Source organism: Octodon degus, unplaced genomic scaffold (genome assembly GCF_000260255.1).
Source record: "Octodon degus isolate 3935 unplaced genomic scaffold, OctDeg1.0 scaffold00295, whole genome shotgun sequence".
In the NCBI taxonomy this organism is placed as follows: Eukaryota; Metazoa; Chordata; class Mammalia; order Rodentia; family Octodontidae; genus Octodon; species Octodon degus.
In genome coordinates, this window is record NW_004524871.1 from 94,863 (window position 1) to 110,999 (window position 16,137).

The following is a 16,137-nucleotide window of genomic DNA, read 5'->3' on the forward strand; positions in this document are numbered from 1 at the left end:
TGAATAACTACTATGAAGACAACAATATGCAATGTATTAATTATTGCGTCTACTAATATGTTTTGAAACTGTCTCATTGCTATTTCTTTCTCAATAAAATTAATTTTAAAAAAAGAAAATTCAACTTCTAGAAATGAGAACTAAAATGATTCAAGTGTGAAATACACTTGGTGAAAATAATGGCAGATGAGACACTGCAGAAGAGATTAGTAAAATTTAAAATTTATAGAACTAGCTAAAACAGAACACAGAAAGAAGACTACAAACCAGTCAAAACACTGGTTAGCTGTAGTAAAATGTCAAACTATGTATATGTGTACAACTGATACCCCAAAAGAGAGGGAAGAAAGGGGGGAAGTTAAAACACTTTTCAGAGAAATAATGGACAAATTTTCTACATTTGATGAGAAAATAAATACATTCAAGAAGCTCAATGAACTTTAGGTATAAGAGATATAAAGAAAACATCATAATCAAATCATGTAAAACTAATGACAAAGAACATACAGACACATGTACCTGGAAAACACCCAAGTAACGAAGGTCTCTCAACAACTACTGGAGATTTCTTACAACAATCTAAGAATTTAATGACTGAACAAAAATTCAGTAGTCTCCAAATTGCTAATTTAGATGAGGTGATCCCTGTATAAAGTAAACGTTATAAAGGAAAACATCCCTTTTTATTTTTTAGAGACATTAAAAAATAAAGCACCATTTTTCAAGTTTTACCATAGAAGAGCACCTACTTCATCATCCTTAAGACAGTGTCAAGGACAAGATTTAGGAATAAGAATTTTTCAAGTGGTTCAGAAATTTACTGAAAGTATCTACCACAGTTTGAAATGTCATCCAGACACCCAGTTTGGTCCTCAACCTGTGGGGGACACCAGGTCCCTGGAGTGTGCCCTTACAGCAGAAGTGCAGCCTGGCCCCTTCTTCATTTTGTCATTTTCTGGCTGTGAGAGAAGTGGTCTGGCTTCAGCACTGACTCCCCCAACTTCCATCAGCAACTGTTCCAGAGGCCTAAAAGCAGTGGGTACACCTAATCATTGACCAGGACCTTCAAAACTATACCTTTTCTCTTTCAAAGCTGACTATCTCAGGTACTTGTTACAATGATGGAAAAACTAACTGTATTTATTGAACAAAACTAGAGTTCACTGAAAAGCACTTATAAGCAGAATTCATAAGGTCCCCACATATATAAATAATTCATTACCATAATAACTAGAATGAAGGATTCTTAAATGTTGCAATCAGGTTTATTATCCTGTGTATGGAGCCCTAATACAATGAATGAATGAAGCAGTGATATGGTGAATGACTAAACAGTTGAACTGTTTGCATCTTCCAGAAATGTGACATCGAGTTTCCAGTACAGGAGACCTTTCAAAGAAAAAGAATCTACAAGGAAGGGGTAAACTGTAAGTCTATGTCATAGTTTGGGATTTTGCAAGAATAATACATACAGGACACATATTTTATAAGATTATTTTATAATAATCATCCAAAGAGTTATATACAAAGACAGCACAGAAATTGGCCCACATGCTGAAGACCAAAGAATCCAGCCAAGGACCTGGATCCTAATATCCTGCATGAGTCCATCATAAGACCTAGAGCCTTTAGCAATGCTCCCCTCAGCCGGGGAGATGGCTCAGTAGAAAGCACTTTCCTGGCAAGTGCAAGAGCCTGAGTTCAATCCCCGGTTCCACCAAAAACAAAACAAAACAACAACAACAAAAAATGCCCCCCTCAAGTCCAATTGGAGGTCAAGAACTCATGCAGGCCATTTTACAGATCTGCACTGGGAAGGCCCAAAGGCAGTGGTGGAAGCTAGAAAGTCTGTGCCAGCAGGATGGGGGATCTGTGCTAGCTGAATTGGAGCCAGTAAGTGATGCTCAAGATGAAGACCAGAGCTCCCCCACAATGAACTTTGGCCATTTTCAGCAACAAAAATGTCCTGAACTTTTTTGACAATGAGAACAGCTGAGTTGGTCACCTTTTGTTTACATTGGTTTTGGCCCCAGCACTTCTTCAGATTTGTGCAGGGGAGCAGACAACTCCTGCCTAGGTAGAGGTCAGCCAGTGGGCCCTGCTTGGTGGGTTTTTCAAGATAGTTTCTTATGATCTGGGCTCCACTTGAAAAGCTCTCCCTCACCCTGGGGAAGGACTGGCTGCAAGGCCACACAGCGGAATGTGGGCAGTCAGGCTATAATCACAGATAAGCAGGATGGGAAATTTGCACACAGTCATTTATAGGGTTGTAGCCAGACTTGAAGAAAATGGGAAAAACTGAGAATTTGGTAAGAATTAACAATTTGGGCAATGGTAGTGGTAGGATCAAGTCCAATATGCAAGCAAGTCCCTAGAGTAGATTTTCTACATATAAGAGTGGGCAGAAAAGGGGAGTCAACTAAACCCTCACCAAACAAGTCACAGTTTGCATAGCTAACAGTTGTCACAATTTATAGAGTAAATGAATAGCTCAAAGTCAATAAAATAGAGGTCAGGTTTGATGACCAGGAAGAGTGTGAATGTTTTCCATCAAAACACAGGCTATTTTTCTACACATCCTTGAAAGACAAGTTCCAGGAGTAGTTTTTGTTGGAGGCAAGACAGATAGGAGTTGAGAATGGAAGCAGAATACAGAAAGAGGATACCACATGACTGTCCCAGGTTGAACTTTACTTTTCTGTATAGTCTCAGGCTCAGGGCAAGCTTACATTTACTGTTATTCAATAAACATCCACAGAGTGCTAAGAGCTCTGAATTATACCCTATGCTCTACAATTCAAAGAAATTCTCTAATAAACCTAAGCTCCCATAATCCCAAATAGGATAGTTTGCAAGTCTGTTACTATCATGCTCGATAAGTACAGAAACCGACTGTTTACACTTCAAGAAATGACCAATTGAAAGGAAATTAAAATTCCAGACAACTCATTAAAACTGAATGTTTCCCAATTAACAATGGAGTCTACTAGCAGCATTAATATGTGTCAGCGAATGTTACAGAAAATCTAGTGCAGCCTAGAATAATTAATGAAATTGCAAAAATTTGTGGTAGAAAAATCTGTTCCACCTCTTTGCATTAGACTTTTATTTCCCTACATCTCAACATCTACTAGCGAGAAACATTAAATTTGTGTAGATTCAATTATTTTCACAGAACACTTAGGGTAATAATGAAGCAAAGAGAGGAACATGAGCACTCATATCTGTGTTCTAACAGTGCCTGCAAAGAACCTCCACCAAAAATGCTTTAAAAATCAACTTTGAGGTTCTACACCACTACAACAATGTACAACTCTAAAAATATATCTTTTTATCTACTCAAACTGCTGCACTTCTGTGTACTTGTCCTCTTTCTGGTACAAATTATAAACTCCCTATTAACAGAAACTGGGTCTTTTACTTCCACAATAATCTCTTCACAGACTCAACAGCTCCTCACTGTCTAGCCAAGAGTAAACTTTTTAAGCTTTCTGGGTCATATATATGATGTTGCATTTTTCACATTTTATTTTGTTAAAACATCGTAACCATTTTCAAATACTTTTTTTTGGTTTACTTTTTTTTTCCATAATTTTATGAGAAACAAATAGCAATGAGACAGTTTCAAACCAAATTGGCAGGACAGTTTCATTAATTAACACATTGCATACATTCTTCCTAGTGGTTCATTGCTGTACAAGATGCGGACATGATATCCTATTTACAAACACTATTAGAACAAATCCCTCTATTCATTAAGAGAATGCAACTATATACCTATCCTAACCATTTTGAATACACAGATACAAAATGGACATTCATCTGTATCCCCTTTTTTTGTTAAGTTCCGTTACTTGAGTATTATAGGTGTGTGAACTCAGAAAAATATTCTAAAAGAGTCCAGTAGGCCCATAAGAGTATTGGGTCCTCCACTTCACTGTCAATGTCAGAAATTGTTGACCTGAGTCCCCTACAGCTCAATATAACAGCATGGCTTTACTTCTTATCCTTCATTTTTATACTTTTCTGCCGGATGGTTAAGACCAAGGTAAAGCAGAACCTATGCAACGGGGAGTTGTAGCTTTTAGGTCTGATAAGGTCAGTGAAATCCCCTCAGGATTTATCCTGAGATCCTGTACCTGATTGTAGCACCTTTGTCAGTGTCAGCCATGTGAATGAGTCACAGCCATTGCTTGGCCAATGTGCTCTCTGTGAAAGCCTGAGAGAATGTTTTCTCTCCAAGTGACTCTCCTTAGGCACACTCTACATCATCTTTCACTTTCCTCTTTGGCCCATAATCTCCTTGATCAGAAAATTTGGGACACTACCGAGTTACATGACGTTACAGTACAAGTTCTCATATGTCCTGAGTCTTAATTGACCGTGGAAGGCTGGGGCCAAAATGTTGGCTTTTCTTTTGCTCTAATTTTGGTCTGCAAACTTAGGTTGTTAACCCTCCAGAAGAGAAGCTTATTGTTATTACCATGCAACCTCGGCTGTTAAGCTTAAGCTCACTATCTGTCTGAATATCAAACATCTTAGGCATAACATGGAACAGGTATTTTTCATCAAGTATTGATATGTTGAACTTTAAGTCCCTACAGAATATGATGAAAAAAACATTTAAAAATTAGTTCAAATACTTTTACTGTGTTAAAATACACTGTGATGGTTCAAATCAGTACTCTACCTGGCTGGGTTGGAGGACACCTGGATAGCTGGTGTCAAGTGTTTCTGGAGGACTCTGGCATTGTATCAATGGACTGAGCAGGGCAGGATCCACCCTCATTCAAGCTGATGTTCACTATCCAAGGTCAGCATCAGAAGGGCTCACATGGAACAAAATGGCAGAGGACAGGCAAGCAAGCCCTCTCTCCTGAAGCTGAGGACCCTCTTCCCCAGACCAGGGGCATTTCTAGCCTTTGGAGCACCAGGACTTGCACTCTCCCTCTCTGCCTGGTCCTCAGGCCCTCAGCTTCATGCTGAGGGTCGCATAGGTCACATATGGGTTAATATATGTTTTTTTTTATTGGTGGAACTGGGAAATATATTTTATTGGCTCTTTTTCCTTTGGAGATCCCTGGTTAGTATATACACATAGCATAAAATTTACCATCTTGCCCATTTTTAAGCACAGTGTGGTAGCATAAAAACATTCACTGTGTTGTGCAATTATTACCACCATTCATATCCAAAACTCTTTATATCCTGGAAAACTGACTCTGTCCACATTAAACAGTAACATTCATTGTCCTCTTCCCCCATCCGCTGGCAAGCAACACTCCATTTTCTGTGTCTATGATTTTGACCAAGTACAACATATAAGTGGATTCATACATCATTTGTCCTTTTGTGACTGGTTTATTTTACTTAGGAGAAAGATCTTGAGGTTCATCCAAGTTTAAAAAATTGTCAAAAAGTTTCCTTTTTTTATAAGGTGGAATAATACTACACTTTATATATATATACCACACTTTACTTCTCCATTCATGCATTGATGAGTTGCTTCTACACTTTGCTATTGTGACTAATGTTTCTACGAAGATGAACATATTTATTTGAGACCTTGTTTTTAATTCTTTTGGGTATACATAAAGTAGAATGTTTAGAGCATTTGTCACAGTAAGTTCCCAACTTAAAAATAAATTCTGTTTCATGAGAATTCATTCATAAACCAACAAAGTAAGTCTTATACAATACACCTATGAAAGTCCACAACTCAAATGTTTGTAAGCTGGGGATTTACTGTAGTTCCATTTTTTTTATGGAACCACCATATTGATTTCCACAGTGCCTGTACAATTTTTCATTCTTATCAACAGTGTACAAGGTTTTTATTTTTTTTTGTTTTTCCCATAATTTTATTGATAAACAAATAGCAATGAGACAGTTTCAAATCAAATTGGTAGGACAGTTTCAATAATTAACACATTGCATACATTCTTTCTAGTGGTTAATTGCTGTACAAGATGCGGACATGATATCCTACTTACAAAAATATTAGAACAAATCCCTCTATTCATTAAGAGAGTGTAACTATATCTCTATCCTAACCACTTTGAATACACAGATACAAAACGGACATTCATCTGTATTTCCTTTTTTGTTAAGTTCCGTTATTTGAATATTATAGGTGTGTAAACTCAGTAAAATATTCTAAATAGTCCAGTCGTCCATAATAGTATTGGGTCTTCCACTTCACTGTCAATGTCATAAATTGTTGACCTGAGTCCCCTATAGCTCAACATAACAGCATGGCTTTATTTCTTATATTTCGTTTTTATACTTTTCTGCCGGATGGTTAAGACCAAGGTAAAGCAGGACCTATGCAACAAGAGTTGGAGCTTTTGGGTCTGATAAGGTCAGTGAAATACCCTCAGGATTTATCCTGAGATCCTGTACCTCAGATTGTAGCACCTTTGTCAGTTTCAGCCATGTGGATGAGTCACAGCCATTGCTTGGCTAATGTGCTCTCTGTGAAAGCCTGAGAGAATGTGTTCTCTCCATGTGACTCTCCTTAGGCACACTCTACATCATCGATCACTTTCCTCTTTGGCCCCATAATCTCCTTGATCAGAAAATTTGGGACCACTACTGTGCACAAGGTTTTTAATCCTTCTCTTTTAGGATTAAAAGGATCTTCCTGCATTTTACAGGTTGATCTCAGATTTGTGGGTAGAGACTTCAGGCACATGTCAACACACATATAAGGATTCTAATTTTTCCACACTCTAGTTCTTCCCTTGTCCCATCTTCCTCTCTTTCGGTAGTTCTTCAGCACTAGAATTTTTCTATGCATTCTGGATTTTTTTTTTCAAGAAACACTTTTTCCTTTTATTCAGAAGGAAATAAAAGCAGACACTTGAGCCACCCAGCCCTTAGCTCCTGCCTCACCCAGAACGTGGGGTGAAGGACAGGGCTAGTGTTCCAGAAAGCCTGCCCTTCCCCCAACCCTTCCTTCCCTCAAAGTGGCAAGGTTAAAAAAAATTAACTATGTTGTTTCTGCCCTGGCACTGGAGAGAAGACACACTGTAGTCAAGGAGGAACTGGGACAGCTGAGGGAAAAGGCCCTTCCCAGGCAAAGAATCTGCCCTGGTTGGCTAGAGGGAGGGGTGGAGGTAGGTTTGGGGGCATGGGAGAGAGAAGAGCCCTGAAAACCTTTTCCCTTTAAACTGATATATTTATACATTTACAGTAGTAAGGGAGGGAGGATGGCTGGGTTCACATTGGTTCTTCAAAGGCAGGGAATGAAAGTCAAATAGCACCCCGGTCTTGGGCACATGTCCCAACTCTTGGCTCCTAAAGCTTTCAGTGGAAAAAGTGGTAGTGAAAGGAGGGAAAGTTTGCAGGGACAGAGCCCACGGCTCCTTCTAAAGGTATGGTGGTCAAGGGTGGGATCCAGGTCGGGTCCCACGAGGAGTGTGGGAGCAGCACTCACCATGCCTGCCTCACTCCCAGCTCCACAGGGGTCAGCCAGTGAGATCTATGCCAGGCCCATCTGGCAACTCATCCTCCTCTGCAGCAGGTCAGCCTGCTCAATGGCCTTAAGAACACTCTTCTTAGAGGTGTCCTGGACATCCCCTCCCATTAAAAACTCATCCAGGATGAAGTAGGCCTTCTCAAAGTTGAAGATGAGTCCAGATCACACACGCTGCCAAAGTATTTGTCCAGAAGCTCCATGTATCGAAGGATCAGCTCCAATGTGATGAGCTCATTGTCTTGGCCCTCAATGGTGCATCAGTAGAGGCTGGCATATCTCTTATAAACAACTTTGAGGTCCCTCCACTCCAGGAAGCTGCACATCTTGGGCTTGTGAGCCAGAATGACCTGCATCAGCTCCCGAACCATCTTCTTCTGCTCCTTGTCTGATGTGGCCAGGTACCATTTTTGCAGCTGCAGCTTTCCCTGCCGGCTGAACAGCAGCATGAATCACATCATCCTGCAGCCTCTGGCTCAGCAAGTCCCTCTTCAGCCACCATAGACACCACCTCCACTCCCTTTTCCTTTTCCTTCCCTCTCTCTGTATTCTGGATATTTATTCCCTATCAGGAATGAGTCACAAGCATTCATATTCATTCTAGAAGCTGATGTTTTACTATGTTGATAGTGTTTTTTGTCACACAAGTTTTAAAGCTTGAGGTCCAACTTGATATATGTTGCCTGCGCCTTTGATGTCACTTCCTAGAAATCACTGTCAAATCTAATACTATGAAGCTTTTTCCTGTATTTTTTTCTAGTAGTGTCACAGTATTAGGTCTCTTATTTAGATCTTAGATCCATCTTAATTTTTCTATATGGTGTTAGGTAAAGATTCAAATTCATTATTTTGCATGTAGATGTCATTTTGTTAAACAGACTATCCTATTACACTATATTGACAACCCTGTCTGCTATGGTTTGTGTCTGAATGTCCTCTGAAAGTCACACGTAGTCATGGGGGAGCAGGCTTTTTGGAGGTGGCTGAATCTAGCATTTGTGATTGATTTAGGGTCCAAGCTGGAATACAGGGTGTGAGTACTACACCCGCCCTAGGGCAGGCAGCCTGTATACAATATAAAGCAGAAAAAGCTTTGTCTCTCTCATTGCTTTTACTGTCTTCCACCACCATGAACTGTTGCACCTCTGCCAGCTGATTATGGACTGAAACCTCCACAAACTATGAGCTAAAATAAACCTTCCCTCCTTCAATTTTGGGTGTTGGGTATTTTGTCTCAGCAACAAGAAAAAATTAACTAAGACACTCTCAAAAATCATCTGACTTTATATACACAAGATTTATGGACATTATTTTTTTCCATTTGTCTATGTGCCTGTCCTTATGCCAATAAATACCAAACTGAATTGTGCGGCTTTTTAGTAAGTTTTAAAAGCAGGAAGTGTAAGCCCTCCAGGTTTGCTTATCTAAAGTCTCATGAGATTCCACACCAATTTTAGGATGGCAAGACACCATTACCACATTCAGTGCAGCTCTCAAAGTTCCCAGGGAGAAGGATGGTGAGAAAATGGAGAACTGCCATAACCACTGTTATTAAACTGAAGAAAAGGGAACAAGATATTTTGTACCTCATGTCCAAAAAGCTGAATAGTGCAACTGGTTCCACTATGTGCAAACAATTCTGCCACAACATCATAAAAGGATGTAATTATTTTATGTAGAGTATGTAGCATATTGACCCATTGTAGAGGGCCCTGAGACTGCCAAAGGACCCCAGTGGGCATATGTTGAGTTGAGAAAATAATTAAAAACATTAGCAAAGATGGGTCAGCTCTAGAAAGTTGAACATTAAAGAGAACCAGGTTAACTTTAATCAAGGAAGGTTTAGCCTCTAACATAAGTACTCTTGGAGAGGTGGTGGCCAGGTTCTCCTTGAGAATGTCAAGACAGGGGTTAAGTCATGAGTCATTAGCTTAAGAGCTAGGCAAAGCCACTAAATATCTATATTCTAATATTAAAAATACTTGTATTTTCAGAGTAGTAGAGTCTGAAAATCAACATATGCCCACTGGGGTTCTTTGGCAAACTCAGGGCCCTCTACAATGGGTCGATATGCTACATACTCCACATAAAATTATTACATCCTTTTATGATGTTGCGGCAGAACTGTTAGGATTGCAAGATGATTAACCTGGATCTGGACAGTCTGGGACACAGTCTTTTTTTTTTTTTTAATTATATTTGGTAGTGTCTCACTATGCAGCTCAAACTCAGAGTGATCCTCCTATTTTCAGCCACCCCAGCACTGAAATTATACAGTTGTGCACCACATCTGGCTTCAGAGGCCAGATCAGCATGACCGGGGTGGGGCTGGCACAGCATGTGGTGCAGGGGATTGAACCCTGTCCCTGCACTTGCCTAAGCAGGCGCTTAGTCCACTTTCTCACCAGCCCTTCTCTGTTGGCTAAGGTGACCCAAATAAGAAAAAATTTCCATGGTCTGCACCTTTCTGGAGATCATCACTAGGCCTGCAATACAAAAGTTTTATCTAACTGAATAAACACTTCATGCAAGGTGGTTGAGGATTCATGTGCTAGAAAAATTTCATCCATGTATTGGGTAAGAAAAGCAAATGGATGAGCCTGAAGGACTAACAGAATGACGATAGCCACAAACTCTTGACATAGAGTTAGAATATTGGCCATTCCTGTGGCAGACAATACCATTAGAAGAAGCACATAGGGGCCTGATGGTTAATAGAGGGCAAACTACAGTCAAAACTTTTTTATCTTGAGGATGGAGGATAGTAAAAGTCCTTTAAATCACCATGTAGAGGGGGGCCTGCCCATTAGCTCAGTAGTTTAAGTGCCTGCTTAAACAAAGCAGTCAGCCTCAGGGTGCTGTGGTTCGAAACCCAGATACTCAAGCCTAACCAGACCTGTGCTGAAGGCAACCTGAGGCCACAATAAATAAATAAATAAATAAATAAATAAATAAATAAATTAAATAAATCACCATGCAGGAAAATGTAAAGGAATAGCCACAGGACTGGGCTATCCTGGCTGAAGAGCTCCATAGATTCCAGTGTGATTAACAGCCTGCAAATCCTGTACTAATGTCCACTTTCCAGATTTATTACAGAAATTGAGGTATTCTAAGGGCTGCTGAAGGTCTAGGTGCCCTGCCATCATCTGCGCATTAGCAGTGTATGAGCTGCTGTAAGCTTTTCCTTAATGAGAGACCATTAATAAATCCAAACAGGGTTATCAGGAATCCAAATTATCTTAAACACTGTCTGTAGGGTCAGAGAAGAGATCAAGCCCACTCCTGAAAATATGAATGCTAGGCTACACCAAAATGATCTTTTAAAGGAATAACTGGTAGAGATTCTTTCCTTCCTTGTTTTTACCAAGCCCTTGAGTGGGAAGGAAACCTTGTTGTAACATCTGATGAGTCAGCAAAGACTTAGGACAAAGCAAACATGCCCCATAGACTAACTGGCATATGGGTGAGAACATAAGGTGAAAAATGTTCATAATAGCCTTCTGCATTCCTCCAGTAAACAATTTAGAACTTTTAGGGTGAAAAACAATGCCCACACCTTGTAGATCTGTAGTTGTCACAGCCAGAAGCCAAGCTGTAAGCCAATGGTGTTTGGCAGTAACTGAAACATTCACACCTGTATTTAAAAGTCCTTTAAATGTTTTTGTTCAATAATTAATTTCATCTCAGGATGATCTTTTTTAATCTGTTGAACCCAAAAACATATCACAGGATCCAAAACCCTTGGATCCCCTTTCCTTATAGATTTTCCAATTTTTGTCAAGAGAAGAATGACCAATTGAGCAATACAAGAGTCTACTGTGACTTGAACAGTGTTTTAAATAGATTGAACCATAGGTAACACCAGGACACCTTTTAAAATGAGACTTCTGCCGCATAGCAGGAGTTTCACTGTTCCTTGAGGCAATGGTCCATAGACTCCAGTAGGAATAACTTGGGGTCCTATTTCAGGAGTTAGTATGAATCTGGAAGAGGGACTGAAGTCCAAGCCTCTGCTGTATTTTATTGCTCACCAGAGGTCAGATATGTGCTTCACATTGGAGGGCAGGGTTGGACAGGAACTAGGGAAAGTGCCCTACTTTCAGCAGAGATGGAGCAGGCCCTGCTACCATTTCCTGAAATGGGTCAGCCTTTCACATTAGATTTGGGTCTATACCTAATGACACCTTCATCTACACTTTGGACAGATAGTAGGTTTTGTTGAAGGGACAGACAGCAGCTGTGCTGCCCCTACAAATGCAGCAGAGCGACTTTTGGCAAAATTCCCATAAACCTGCAGTTGAAGCAAGTAAGCCTGTTTTTTCCCTTTCCTCTAGGCTGTGGATGAATACCCTAACAGCTGCTGCCAAGGTAGCCCACTGCACACATGAAGGGCCAAAGTCTGCACAAATCTGAATCAGCCAGTGTAGCCCCCCTCTTTTTTGTGGGCTCTTAAATCCTCTTTACACCATTTATCTGCATTTTTAAAGGCTGTTAAACTATTGACTTGCTAGGCTCTGAATAACTTATAATCTTCCCACTAGCCTTCAATAAGCATGTCACAAAATCTTGAAAAGGTTCATCAGAACCCTAATGAATGGAATTTAAATCAATTCTTACCTTCTGAAAGAAGGTCCCTCCAAGCCCTTGTGGCAGCTATTTTAATTTGCTCATATACTTATAATTTAACAGTAATTTGATTATAAGGCACTTTCTCTGGTTAAGATGACTTTTGTAATGGTTATGTTGTAAGAAACATTGTGAGTGGCCTGGTCCATGCACAATTCAAAATTTATTATTCCACAATAATAAATTGTGGAATTCATTATTTCTACAATAAATAATCTCCCAGACTAAACACATTTTAGTTATTCCTTTCCAATCACATGAGATCATAAGAACTCTATTAAACCCAAAGTAAAAGGGGATGTAGGGTTCTAAGTATATGTAGCTTGTTTTAATTCTTTTAAGGTCTTAAAGGGTACAGGTTCATGAAGACATGTGAGAGACTGAAAACCTTCCATGGGTATCCCAACCCATTTGGATTCCTTTAGTGCCAATTTCAAGGGAGAGAGAGAAAACAGCTCTGCTCCCTGAGAGGCAGAAGTTCCAACCTATGACACTGCAAAATTTCTCTGAGCTGAAAAAGTAGGAATAGTTGCTTGTGGCTCAGTTGAAGTTATTGGTGTGGCTGTTATTCCACCATCTTTTTTTCTGCTCATTTTAAAATAATGTCCTGAGCCAAATTCTTTGTGGTTGTCCAAACAAATTTATAACCATTAAAGCAGTCTCTAGTGTAAATCCACAAAAGTAAATACAGGGATCAAGAATACAACCAACAGTTCCATATACATCTGTGGTTCTTAAGAATCTGTTTCTCTCGTTTAACAGCGGATAAAATCAATACATCTCCCCTTTTGTTTCCTGTTACCCCATTTTTCTCTTTGGCCCTAGTGAGCCTGTTTTGCTTTTCTTTTCTTTTTTTTTTTCCTTTATTTTATGGAAGAGTCTACAGGGTGTTGAGGGTCTCACTACTAGATTGGACTTGTAGTGATCCACCTGTTTACAGCTTCCCAAGAGCTGAGATTACAGATGTGCACTACCACACCCAGTCTCAATTGCCATCTCAGCACACCTCAGGGGCTGGGCCGGCATGGCAGGCTTGGGGATCGCTCCCCTGGCTCCTGTGCCTGCTTGTGTGTGCTTTAATCTGCTGAGTTATTTGGCAGGCCCGAGCCGGTTTTTTGTTGCCCCAAATTTTATATCTGATATCACTAGCAATAGCCTCTGTGATTAATATTGATGTTATCAATGCACTCTGCCCCCCTCCCCGTGCACACACAATGATAAGCGCCCCCTCACCATTTCTTCTTACCCATCCCATGTTCAGGTACCATATGCCACATCCAGTGCTGCTCTTGAAGTTCCCTGAGGTGGGGAAAGGATGGCAAGAAGATGGAAAAATAAAGATATTATAGGCCTGGGGAGATAGCTTGGCGGTCAGAGCACCTGCCTGCCAAGTGCAAGGTCCAGAGTTTGATCTCTGGTACCACATGCTTTGCAAGCCCCAAAACCAGGTGTGGTGGCACACGCCTGTAATCCCAGCACTGGGAAGGCTGAGACGGGTGGATCACTATGAGTCTGAACTGTGTAGTGAGACTCTGTATCAAATAAGTAAACAAACAAATAAATAATGAATGAATGAATGACAGGGCTATGATTCTGTCTTTTTGCCGCAGGAAACCCATATTAACCACTTTATAAGTAGTTACTAGGTCTATAGCTACTCTTTTAGGGCAGAAAGCATATGTTCAAGGGGCAACTGGTCCATCTTCAACCTATTCATTTTTGTAAGCTGTGGCAGGTTCAGCTTGGGCAACAAGTAGCCATTATGGCTCTTTTCCCTACCTGGGCAGACCTTTTTCGAAAGGTGTGGATTCAGGTTTCTTTTTTTCTCCTAAGGAAGCCATTTTAAAAGCTGTGGGGAAAAAACCCTGCCAGAAGCTCATGTTCTCACTGTTACCTTTCCTCCTAGAAAAGGAAAAAAAAAAAAAAAAAAAAAAAAAAAAAAAAAAACCAGAGTGGTGTCCCATCTTCCCTACATGGGCTCTTAACAGCTCATGTGCTCCTAGTAGTTGATGGGACCTGCTTTGTAACAGCTAGTTGTTATCACACTGGAATCTACATATACCCCAGAAATGCCAGGAACACTGTTAGTAAAAAAATAAAATCTAACTATGTAACAGAGTGTATGGAGATACTCAAAAAAGTTGCTAGTATTATTAAGATAAAATAAAATACTAAAAATATATCAACTGTAGGGTTTCTTTACATGTGCACCCATATTTATTTTTTTACATACTTTTATTGAGAAACAAATAGCAATGAGATAGTTTCAAACCAAATTGGTAGGACAGATTCAATAATTAACACATGGCATACATTCTTCCTAGTGGTTCATTGCTATACAAGATGAGCATATGATATACTATTAACAAAAAACTATTAGAACAAATCCATCTATTCATTATGAAAATGTAGCTACATATCTACCCTAACCATTTTGAATACACAGATACAAAATGGACATTCATCTGTATCCCCTTTTTTGTTAAGCTCCATTATTTGAATATTATAGGTGTGTTAACTCAGAAAAATATTCTAAGAGTCCAGTAGTCCATAATAGTATTGGGTTTTCCGCTACACTGACAATGTCAGAAATTGTTGACCTGAGTCCCCTACAGCTCAACATAACAGCATGGCTTTACTTCTTATATTTCATTTTTATAATTTTCTGCTGGATGGTTAACACCAAGGTAAAGCATGACCTATGCAACAAGAGTTGTAGCTTTTGGGTCTGATAAGGTCAGTGAAATCCCCTCAGGATATATCCTGAGATCCTGTACCTCAGGTTGTAGAACCTTTGTCAGTGTCAGCCATGTGAATGAGTCACAGCCATTGCTTAGCCAATGTGCTCTCTGTGAAAGCCTGAGAGAATGTGTTCTCTCCATGTGACTCTCCTTAGGCACATTCTACATCTATGATCACTTCCCTCTTTAGCCCACAATTAACTTGATCAGAAAATTTGGGACACTACCAAGTTACATGACATTACAGTACAAGTTCTCATATGTCATGAGTCTTAATTGACCTCAGAAGGCTAGGTCCAAAATGTTGGCTTTCCTTGCAGCCCTCCTTTTGCTCTAATTTTGGTCTGCAAACTTCAGTTGTTAACCCTCCAGAAGAGGAGTTTATTATTATTACCATACAACCTACGCTGTTAAGCTTAAGCTCATTATCTGTCTGGATATCAAACATCTTAGGGATAACATGGAACAGTTCTTTTTCATTGAGTATTGATATGTTGAACTTTAAGTCCCTACAGAATATGATGAAAAAACATTTAAAACTTAGAATATATTTTTAAAAATAGGCATAAAAAATTATATAATTCTTAGGTTTACATATAAGCCCAAAAATCTAACCATAAACAACCTTGGAGGACAGTCTCACAACATTCCTTCTCCTGTCTCCTGCCTTCATTCACCACCTTTTCTAGAACAATTATCTACCTGAGAGATAGTACAGCAGCAACTGGCATGTCATGACCAGCAGCCCGTATTCAGAAGACCAGAATGACAGGCACTCCAAGCATGAAATTACTATTACAGATTACCATCTTCAGTGCAGTTGCTTATTTCACAGGTATCAGTATATATAGTCAGAGTGAGAATCTTTCCAATTAACTGCTAGATTCAAAAATCTTCTGGAGATTCTCAGGATCATTGCCTTACCCATCTTGTACATATAACTGTGGCTTCTCACTGTAATGTTTTCTACATCTCCTTTCCCTCTCCTAATTAGTTAGTCCTTCAGTTCCTGCTTTCTTTTTAATTGTATTATACCTTTCTATTTGTATTTCTTCTCTTGAGTTCTTATACTAGGGAAACTATATGATATTTACACATCTTTGCCTGGTTTAATTCACTTATAAGTATATATTCAAGTGGCATCCACTTCAATATAAAAGTTTCGAGTTTCTTATTCTTTATACTTGAGTAATACTCCATTATGTAAAAATACCACATCTTTTTCAACCATTCTTCAGGTGATGGGTATTTTGGTTGTTTCCAAGATTTGGCTATCACAAATTGTGCTGC

The 16,137-nt window shown here is 39.5% G+C and overlaps 1 pseudogene; it reads right to left on the bottom strand.

Annotated features, from left to right (window-relative positions):
• Nucleotides 1-7,483: 7,483 nt before the first annotated feature.
• LOC101574909 lies at nt 7,484-7,938 on the bottom strand (annotated as a pseudogene).
• Nucleotides 7,939-16,137: the final 8,199 nt, after the last annotated feature.